The following is a 12,148-nucleotide window of genomic DNA, read 5'->3' on the forward strand; positions in this document are numbered from 1 at the left end:
GATGAAATGATTAATGTACTAGAGGATAAAGTAGCCAAAAAGACAAGAGCCATTATAAATCCGTAGGCTACATACGAGATACTGAATTTAAGTGTCCAAAGGAGAAAATATCAAAACGTTACATGTGAATCTGTCAAAAAAGAATTCAGACGTCTAAAAGTAAGACCAATAGAAAGTTTACATTCGCAAAGTACGCATGGCTGGAGAAAAATTCAAATCTATTGAAACATACATGACTTTACGAAATGCAGAAGCCGTTTACCCGAGAAATAAAGATTTCTTTGGAAAAGAGGACCCTTGTATGTTAATGTTAATATTTCAGTCCATAAGATAGTACTAAACAAAGAAGGGAAGGATAAAAGATAATCCTATTCAAAGGAAAGGATGATAAAGAGAATGTAATGGAAAAAGAGAAAGTATATGAGGGTGTAATAGAAGATGTAATTCTGCTAGAAGAATCGTAGAGAGCACTTAGAGACCTAACTCGAAACGAGGAACCTAGAGTAGATTTGAAAGAACATCTGAAAAGCATTGTATATGTGAGACGCAAATATTTCCATACCTAAAGGAGAATGAGTTTTTACAGGTCCAAACAAGGCAGTTTTTGAAAGATGTCTGTACTTTAGACGCATTAGTGTAGAAATTCACTGTTGCAAAATACTGACCCCAGTGATATATAACAGAACTGGAATACCAGTAGAAGCAGAAATCAGTCCAGACTATTTTGAAATTTGGGGAAATATAGGAGCACGTAAGGAAACATTGATCCAAAGACTTATTTTATAAGATAGACTGAAGAAAGACAGCAAATATTTTGGCACATGCAATTTACTGAAAACTTTCAACCATGGTTCAAATGGCTCTGAGCACTATGGGATTTAAGTGCTGAGGTCATCAGTCTCTTAGAACTTAGAGCTACTTAAACCTAACCAACCTCTAACCTTAGGACATCACACACATCCATGCCCGAGGCAGGATTCGAAAGGTTTACCAACGACTTTGTAATTCTGTCAGACAGCAACGGACATGGAAGGTCTGTTTAACTCTCTAAGAGAGTTTATAAGATCATCAAAAGAAAAACAATGCTAATCCATTGTCACTGAATTAAACTACATGATATTGAGGGAATTAGATTAAGAAAAGAAGGTGCTAAAACTTGTAGAGAGGCCATGCTATGTGGACCATAAAGTAACTTGTTACGATGGTAACAAGGATATAAATTGTAAACTAGCTATAGCAAGAAAAGCTTTCCTCAAAACTACGTTAACTTGGAAAATACACTGACGAAAAAAATTGTAGCATCAAGAAGTAATTGCGCGACACAAAAGAAATTTGCTACGCCTCTTTGTACATCTGAATCATGATTTCTATTCAAATTTCGGGCCAGTCGCTTAAGGCTGGAGATAGTATAGCCACTGAGGACACAAAGTTTGCTTTAAATAGAAGCTGTAGCGTACGTGAGGATTAGTTACATCTGAGAAGTGGGCAAGGTGAGTTGATGTTCGTCGAGAACGTCCAGAGGGCGACTAAGACGTCAATATTAACAACTCTCTCAGTTTGAAAGACGTCTTGCAATAAGGCTACGAGAGGCTGACTTCACTGTTTCTGCGATATTACAGAAACAGTTGACAGGAATGTAGCCATTGTACATGATACCTGGCAGCGATGGTCACAAGAAGACTGTGCTCTGGGTGGTCATCAGCACTATTGAAAGGGAACACCATCGTGTTCTGTGTATGGATCTGGCGCATCTTACAGCATTTACAGCAGCAATTTTAGTCACAGTTGGTACGTAGTGACACAACTAACTATTACAAATCAGCTACTTCAAGGTAAGTTCTGAAAGAGACACCCCGTATCGTGCACTTCACTGATCCCAAACCACCGACATTTGCGAGTTCAGTCGTGTCAAGCGAGAGTTCAGGGTGGAGATCTCTTGTGTTTTCTGATGAAAGCTGGTTCTGGTTCGGTGTCGGTGATGGTGGTATTCTGGTTAGAAGGTGGTCTGTTGAGGGCCTGCAACCAACCAGTCTGCGTGCTGGACACACTGAACATTCACTTGGAGTTATGGTGGAGGATGGGATTTGTATGACAGGAGGAGCACTCTCGTGGACATCCCATCCATCCCGACTACAAATTTTTACGTCAATCCGGTGATTCTACCAATTGTGTTGGCGTTCATGATCAGCGTTCCTAGGGGTGTTTTTCAACAGGATAACGCTGGACCACATACCACGGTAGTAACCCAACATGCTCTACAGAGTGACGACATGTTACCTCGGCCTGCTCGATTACAAGATCTTTTTCCGATCTAGCACACATGGATCATCTTCGGACGACAACTCCTGCGGCTTTCACAAACAGCATTACCGTCCCTGTATGAATAAATCAAATGAAGCACTCATGAAATTCATCCCATAAACTGAGCACCTGTATAACACAATACATGTACTTTTACATGATTGCATTCTACATTCTGCTGGTTACACCTGTTATTAATGTATCAGAATTTAACATTTTCAATGGCTTATCTCGGGACAGTGTCTCTTATGACAGTGTAGCGTGTATCCTTGAATCTAGCTTGAGTCTTTACATCTATAGATCTTATTGTCAACCAGTTTACCAGTGCTGTAAGCCCACACTGTATATATGAACATCCACGGAAAGCTGTTTCACCGATCCCTCTGATATTCACTTCCACATAGGCTCCACGACAGTGTGCTTTAGGCCTTTCGAATGGTCTATGGAACATGAAACGAATATTCGTTGCATTATGTAGGTAAAATTTTGTAACTAGAAGCTCATATAGCATAGAAATGTCACAAAATCGATGGCTTTCCTCTTCTATAATTAAATTCTTTTACACAGATTGTGGATTTTGATATTATGGCAAGAAGATAGTAACTTGACTGCCTCAAAAGACAGAATAATTATTTGGATATGAAATCCACACAGGTTTACATTAACAAAGGGAACTGACAAAATATATGTGAAATAATTTTTTTTGAATGAAATTATAGATTACACACCGTATTCTAATACGGATTACTTATTCTACAAAAAATGTACGACTATAGTGACTTATTTGACAATACAAACAACACTGTCGTAGTTTTCCAAAAGAAATAATTTTGGACTTCCAAAGACTGCCATAGTTAGGTATACTACAAAACTAGACATAGAACATCATAGTGTTTTAATAACATTATTATTAAGTAAAATGAAGGCTTTCACGACCGGGTGACATGGCTGTTGATATACTTTCCGGGATGTGAGGTCGTGGTCCAAGAACTTTTTCTGCTCCTTACGTTTCGTCCAGGACTGCGCTGGACTTCCTCAGAGGCGCTGCTCCGCTGAGTCTTGCTGACTGACTGGTCGGGTGTCTGAGAGCGACTTATATATTGTGAGAAAGGGGGGCGTGGTTCAGGAGACACGTGATGAGCAGTGATAATCCATAGCAAACATAAGGTTGACTATCGATTACCACCTTGTCAAGATAAAAATTGTTAGCAATTTTGTAGAGCCACTGTCCATATATCGCTGAGTTTCATAGCCTCCTCTTTCCTATTAAAATTATTGTGATGTTTATAAATTTCAATAGGTTCTCTGTATAGGCGTGGATAGTAATTTAACGTTGTAGATGAAACTTCGGTATCCGAAAACTTTACTTGGTGGTTTCCTGGTTGAAGAGCATGTTCCGCTACAGCTGATTTTTCTATTTTTCCAAGTCGACAAAGACTTTTATGCTCTTTCAGTCGCGTATTTACGCTTCTTTTGGTAGTACCAATATAAACTTTCCCACAGGTACATGGAATTTTATACACACCACATGTCGACAGAGGAGGGCGTTTATCCTTCACAGATCGTAGTACTTGACTTATTTTCTTTGTTGGTTTAAAGACCGGTGTTATGTCATGTTTTCGTAAAATCTTACCGATCCGATCTGTTACTTTTTTAATAAAAGGGAGAACTACTGTATTTTTCTGTCGTTGTGGTTCATTCTTATCTTTTGGTCTTCTGTTCCTTGGACGCAAAATTCTGTTCCAAGGAACAGAAGACCAAAAGATAAGAATGAAAGTAAACTCATCAGAAGATCAAAACACACTGCAAAACGATTTAGGAAAGGTATTTGTATGGTTCGAAAATTGGCAATTAACCCTAAATAACGAAAAGTATGAGATAATTCACGTGAGTGCTAAAAAGAATCCCTTAAACTTCGGTTTCAAGATAAATCAATCAAATCTAAAGGCAGTAAATTCAACTAAATACCTATTAATTACTATTCAGAACAACGTAAATTGGAAGAAACACCTAGAAAAAGTTGTGGGGAAGGCTAAACAGATACTGAATTTTATTATTAGGACACTTAGAAAGTGAAAAGGATCTACTAAAGAGACTGCCTATAGTTCAATCGTCCGTCCTCTTTTACAATACTGCTGCGCGGTGGGGGATCCTTATCAGATAGGACTGCCGGACTGCATCGAAAAAGTTCAAAGAAGGGGAGCACTTTTTGTATCGTGAAATAGGGAAGAGAATCTCACTGAAATGATACAGGTTTTGGGATGGACATCATTAAAACAAAAGCGTTTTTCGTTGCGAAGCAATCTTGTCAACATTTAATGTTGAAAGGCTATCACGATTGCAGTGTGTGGTGCTTGGTCTTCACTCTTCTTCGACGCGTTATATCTTACCCCTTCCCCATCACCACTTTTTCTGAACTGACTACTTCTTCTGCTATTACTGCTACTACTACTACTACTAATACTACAAGGCCGTGCTGAAAAGAAAAGCCTCCGAATTTCATATGTGAAAACTCTCGAAGTAAAACAAACGTTGTTACCATTCTACATCTTTAGCCTTCAAGTCACCATATTCATTTATCAACATAGTTACCCTGGTGACGAATGCTGTTCTCCCAACGAGAGACCAGATTGTGGATACCGTTTCTGCGGAACGATTGACTTTGCTGTCGGAGCCGCAACCTCACCTCTGCTTGCACCGGTTCGTCACTATCAAAGTGAAATCGTCCAAGATGTTATTTAAGTTTTGGAAACAAATGAAAATCGGATGGTGTCAATTAGGGTCAGTATGGAGGATGATCGAGGACAGTGAAACCAAGGCGTCGGGTTGTTCCAGATGTCGCTGCGCTTCTATGTCCTATGGTATTGTCATGCTCCATCTCTGCACGAATTCAATACTAGATTACAGGACGCTGTTTCTCACGCACCGACATAGTTACAAGTATGTTACACACAGCCATGTTTCTCGCTACACTTCAGAGCCGTTAAGCTGCAGAGGACTACAAATAAAAAGACATGAAGAATAAAGATGCAGAATGTTAACTATGTCTGCTTTATTTAAATGTTTTCAAGAGTTTTCACATAAAAAGACGGAGTCATTACATTTCAGTGTGCCATCCTACTGTAATGACAATAGGAAGTTTTCTCCTTCAGGGGATAGCCATCTTTAAAAACATCATAAAATTCATTTTTTGGCTTAAAATTTTCACTGCGATGTTTACTTTATTGTAGTCTGCCAGACTCTCCGTTATCGATTTGGAAGGTGATTTGTGAAAAATCTTCACTTAAAGCCATTCACGGCGGGAAAAAATAGTCGACATCAAAGCCAATGCGGCAGCATGTAATTTGGACGACGACTTAACAGGTACTACGGAATGAACCTGGCTGAACTTGAGATCGGGTCAGCCTGGTACAACTTCAGCGCAAAAGCGGACAAAAAGCGTATCGAGCGATTAGAGAAGCGGAAGACAGGAGCTGCCAAAGATTGCCACAGGACCACCATGGCCACGAAGAAGATGGGGGAGGATCTCCTTTTGAATCTGAAAGTATTGCTGTGCCTCCGGCCGAAGTGGCCGTGCGGTTCTAGGCGCTGCAGTTTGGAACCGCGAGACCGCTACGGTCGCAGTTTCAAATCCTGCCTTGGGCATGGATGTGTGTGATGTTCTTAGGTTTGTTAGGTTTAACTAGTTCTAAGTTCTAGGAGACTAATGACCTCAGAAGTTGAGTCCCATAGTGCTCAGAGCTATTTTTTGATTGCTGTGCCGTCCAGGGATCTTTGACTTGCGGTATGTTTAATTTAACTACTCGTACTACAAGTGTCACCGAAAACGTTGAACGCGTTTCTTTCGAAATTGGCTGAAGGCTTAGCTTGAGAACGGCTGATATGATTTGAATGTGATGCCAGGATTGTAAGCTGAATTCTGTTCCAGTGTGCACGGCCGTTTCGCGATATCTTCGCAAGCCAATTTCAGTCTATTTCAAATTTTTGGGTGAAGTATATGATATTTGTTGCAACATGTCATCATTTTCTTATAGCTTGATATTTTTCAATTGTCCTATACGTGCTGATAGAATATACACCGAAAATGACCTATAGAAAGTTATTTTGTTATATGTCCATTTGACGGGCTTCGGGTATTCCCGCCGACGACCATTGTTGCTGTCAGATAGTACTAGGTCAGATGTGGAGATTAAATGATTTTTTATAGATAAAACTGTAAGGAGTAAAACTGTATGTCATCTTTAATAAAAAAAATTTAGTAAGAAAAACTCACACAGTTCACCTATGTTTCAAGCGTTCAAAAGGGACTACCCTCTTAAGATAATAATGGTAATTATGTAATACACGAAATGATATTTTGCGAGTATTCAACTTTTTTGACCGTTTCATCTTTGCACACAAATTTTCTATGGGGACACAACTGTCTTAGTTAAATCGATCTTGCAATAGAAATGGCTGTGCTAACTGCATTTGCTGTAAGCAGATGTGAGTGTAGGCAGGGAAGGTAGACTAATGTCTCGTCCACAACGAGGTCATTAGAGACGAAGCACAATCTCGGATTAGGGAAGGGTTGGGAAGTAGTCGGCCGTGCCCTTTACACAACAACCATCACCTCATTTGCTTTAAGCAGTTTAGGGAAATAATGGGACACCTAAACTTAGACGGCTAACCCGGCATCTGAACCATCGTCCTGCCAAATGCGAGTCCAGTGTCCTAAAGGCAGCCTCGGTGGCACCGAAAACAGACACTCTAGTAAAACAAAACCAATTACAATCGAAATAGTAATAACACCTCTGTATCACGTCCACATAGACAACCATCATATCTGTTGCGATAAACGCAAAACGAATGGATAAATGACGTATCCTTTCAGGAACAATAATCCAGCGAAGTTAAAGGGAAAATAATACCACTCACTGACCGAGAAGATGTCACCAAATACTTATTTCATGTATTTACAAATCTACTACTCAAACCCAGAAATTAAAGTTCCGCGTAAGATATGCGTATGTTGTAATGGTAGAGAGATGATATAAAACATATTAATTGACTGAAAAACCAGAACCTGGAATGAATACGAGATACCACCCAGACCAATTCCAAATTTAATTTTAGATAATAGGTAAATAACCTGATTTTCGACAACGAAGTCTCAAAATGCAACACAAATGGCCGGTGGTGCACGTAATTGGAGCAAGAGTGCATAAGTCATGCAGCCCAATGAACCAGCCACACAAAACGCAACTGTTTTGATATAGACGCTGCGTACGTGTACTCCATCGCAGCAGTTCCGGTAAATAGGTATGATGCTCAACTGGCCAAGCCGGCGCAAAGACATATTACGCAACAGTTCTTCGTTCAGAACCTGAATTTTGTCACCGGAGATGTTCCATCTTTGCACACAAACTTTCCATTACTTTCGTAACTGTTACGTTGGATATGTCTTAGGGAACTATGAAAGCCTACAGATCTCTGGATTTTGGATTAGAAAGCCGAGGTGCTCTTAATAAAAGTGAGGAAATTTTTGTCAAGATTGGTCTATAAATGAAAATTTCGAGATTCAGTTTAAGTTACTTGTGCTCTACTATTGTAAATTCCACTACTGAATGTCAGACAACAGAAAAATACGATTTACTATTGTTATTATTACATCTTCATTATATTTATGAAAGCATTAGGTGACAACATAAAAGTTTATTAAGTGCACACCAGACACCAACACCAGTACCTAACGAATGTAATTAAATCCGGAATTACTGGTATTCCTACAAAACTATGAACAATTATATATGCTGCATTCTTTGTAGTGTTTGACTGAATCGAATTACTTTTTAGTTAAGAAGTCTTACATTTCTTACTACGCATTTTCTATTTGTGTGGTTTAATTTTAATGCCATTACAATACTTTAGACGACGGGGCTCTATTAGTACTTACATACGCTTAATTAATACGGCTGAGTAAGCAGGGAATAAATTGCAGTAAAGAAACTTTGTTGAGCTATGAAAAGTAACGTATCTGGACATCAAAGTATAGTAAAACCTTGAGTAAAATCGTGACCTTGCAATGCCTTAACAAAGTAGTGAATGTTATTTACAAATGAAATGTATTAATACTGGTATATTTCACTATTACTCTGCGCACAGTTCATTGTGAATATACCTCAAGTGACATTAAGACCCATGTTGTCTTACGTATCTTCTATGAATTACGGAATGGAGATTGTAACTGCGTCTTTTAATAATAGAATTAATTCAAGCTTAAACAGGAACTGTTGATCTCTCTGTATGTCTTTTCACGTTTCCTTATAGACGTGTAATCTAATGTATAGTACGTAAACGACCAAGCTGTTTTGCCACTCTTAACAAAGCTCCAGCATTATACCGATCTTTGCCAGCTTGGATACGTTGTGTACAATACTTGAAACAGAAGGAGACTACTTTTACTGTTTCCGTACATCGCTACAGCAGTAGACCGTATAAGCTGACGTTCGTGAATAGCTTTCCACCAATGTAATGTTTTTAGAGATTTTTATGCTTTTATCACTTAATTCCTCCTGATTGTCTCAATTCTGGAACACTCACTCGGATCATGTTTACTGAGGAAGCACAATTTACATTTTAATCACTCTTACACACGTATTGTGGCACATTCCTTTCCGATGTTTTGGCAGTTACTCCTCCTGTTTATACTAGTCTTGAAATCTCATCCAATGGCGTATGATCCAAATATGTTCTCTACCTACTTTTCAAGCCAAGGACACTCTGTTTTCACGAGCGTCCCGTAATGCAGAGATATTCTAGTGTAAACGCAGTGCAGTATTGCGTCAGTTGTGACTGCAAGGTCTACATTTCGGTATAACATCTTGGAGGGCATGTCCGACTTTGGTGCTTTTGTACCTTATGTTTCATTGTCATTATGTTCTCTTTTTGTTTAAGTTTCAAATAATCTCCAATTTTCTATTCTTTATCAAATTATTTCTCAAAATTTTAATTTTGAGACCCATAAATGAAGCAATGTTTACGTTAAATATTTTGATGATTAACCTTGACTCTTCCTAGTGACATGAAAATTAATGAATTAGCTGATTTATGAGTACTATTTCACCACTAATGAAGGTAGTGAACTCTGAAATTAGAGTTTTGCTTTGTGTATTTCTTCGAAGATCCCTTGTTTTCATAGCCCCCTGCCTAAATGATGGGTCAGTTCTTTTGTTTGGCAGTATATTATCTCTAGTAAGCGTCGTAACTATACTGGCTAAGACCGACTAAAATTGATATTAAAATACAGTTTTGCGTGTATGGTATCGCCCATCCAGCTCATTCAACAGTGAAACTGTGCGTCTCTGTACAATCAAAGGGTTATGAAAGTAACGAGTACGAAAGCACATGCGGCTGCAGAAACAATACTATACAACAGACAATTACCAACAACTGATTCATAAAAGACATAAATTAGATAAGAAAAAAATTGTCAAACAATTTATGGTAACTCATACAGTACTAACGGAGACAAATTTATGAAACTAGATGTTGCCTTGCTGTCGCACGTTCTTCCCTTCTGTGTCACTGAAGTGCAAGTGTGGAATTCCAATGATAATAGACGGCTTTTTGTAATGGGCTTCTTAAAGCATGTACACCAGCAATGTCCTCAAGTTATCTTTGTCAGATGTGCATACTGTTCAGTTCGGTAGCGTTTTAATCAGATTACTGCCAGCCTAAATTTACGTTTTGATGACGAATAAGGCATGAATGTATAGCAACACAGCAGCGTTTGTTTTGGGGACTATGACTCTGTACCTTTGTTAACGTTTATTGTTTCAAGTAAATGTTAAGCTTTTTACCAAATGATACCCCATTTATGACTCTTTGTTGATCAGCTGGTCTCTGTTATCTTATAGGCGATATTGTTTCTTTATTGATTTGAGCTGATACAGTCTTTAGATTCGTTAACCTCAGTGGACCCACTGAAGACAGTCACAGAGTTTTACAGGTCTGGCCTCCACTGGTGGTAGCACGATAGCAGCTGCATGTTTTAAAGTTATATTTGTTAGGTTTTAGATGCTCGTAGACTCTTTCGAAAATCACTAAGCATGTCGATATTACGAAAAGGAATAACAAAGTAGCCATCTCTTATGAAGAGGATTTGACTTCCCAAAACGTACAATCACATACCACTGAACAGACAAACATAGGTACAGGGAAGGTAACTGCGGACAAACATTGGGAAGTATGTTCAGGAATAAACACGAATAGTGCAAATTAAATCAATGAAAACTGAAACCAGTACAAAGCCAAGGTAGTCAGGGCGTAATGTCTGCACTTGTTACGTAAAGAAATCGAAAAAGAAGTATTCGTCGAGAGAATGCTTCAGCATATGGAAAAGTCAGAATAGCCTTCCAAGTAATTAAAAGGAAGGCCTGTGACATTTAGAGTCAGTGGGAATTCCACTTTTAAATACAGAGAAGAGACCGGGTAGGTGGAAAGAGCACGTTGAAATCTTCTATGAGGGGGAGGGCCTGTCTGACAAAGTGTTAGACGCAGATATTGGAGGATCACCAATTTAGTATTGGAGGGCAGCGTGGAGGATAAAAATCGTAGAGGGAGACCAAGAGATGAATACACTAAGCAGATTCAGAAGGATGTTGGTTGCGGCAGGTACTGGGAGATGAAGAGACTTGCACAGGATAGAGTAGCATGCAGAGCTGAATCAAACCAGTCTCAGGACTGAAGACAACATCAACAACAACAACATGGATGACATAGCGGATACAGGAATAGAATTTAAAAGAGCTCCGAAAGACTTGAGATAAAAGAAGAAAGAAAGGTTAGGTAAAATTTTATCTGACTTTCTGAAATCATTGGGAGGTCTGGAAACCAAACAACAGTTTGATGTGCAGAATCTATGAGATTGACGACGTACTATCAAACTTTCAAAAAAGCATCATCCACCCATGCTCTAAGACAGTAACAGCCGACATGTGAGAGAATTATCGCACAGTGAGCTTAAGAGCTCATGCATCTAGGCTGCTAATAAGAATTATACGCAGGAGAATGGAAAAGAAAACTGAGGACCCGTTAGATAGCGACTATTTTGGATCTACAAAAGGTAAAGTCACCCGAGAGGCAGTTTTGACGTCGCGGTTGATAATGGATGAAATACTGAAGAAAAATCAAGACACTTCAAAGGATCTGTCAACCTAGAAAAAGCGTTTGACAATTTAAAATGATGAAACACTTTCGAAATTGTAAGACAAACAGCACTAAGCCATAGGGAAAGGCGGATAATATACAGTGTGTAGACGAACCAAGAGGACAATAAACTCGGAAGACCTAGAAAGAAATAATTGGATTAAAAAAGGTGTAAGACACGGATGCAGTCTTTCGCGTCTACTGTTCAACCTAGACGTCGAAGAAGCTATATCGGAAGTAAAGGATAGGCTCAACAGTTGGATATAGATTCATGATGAAAAAATAACAACGGTAAGATTCACTGATGATAATGCTATCCTCAGTGGAAGTGAAGAAGGATTACAGGGTCTGTCAGATGGAATGGTCTAATAAGCACAGAGTGCGGCTCGAGAATAACCGGAGAAAGACTCTGGCAGCGAGAAGTAGGGAAATGAGAGTATCGAGAAATTTAAAATCAAAATTTGTGGTCACGAAATATACGAATTTACAAGACTATGTTGCCTTGGAAGCAAAATTACACACAGCGGACGAAGCAACGAGGACAATAAAAGCAGAGTAGCGCAGGCACGGAGGGCCGGCCCAGAGAAGTCTTCTGCTATCAAATATTGGCCTGATTTTAACTAATTTAACTAACTAACTAACTAACTTAATTTAACTA

Source organism: Schistocerca gregaria, chromosome 1, assembly GCF_023897955.1.
Source record: "Schistocerca gregaria isolate iqSchGreg1 chromosome 1, iqSchGreg1.2, whole genome shotgun sequence".
NCBI lineage: Eukaryota > Metazoa > Arthropoda > Insecta > Orthoptera > Acrididae > Schistocerca > Schistocerca gregaria.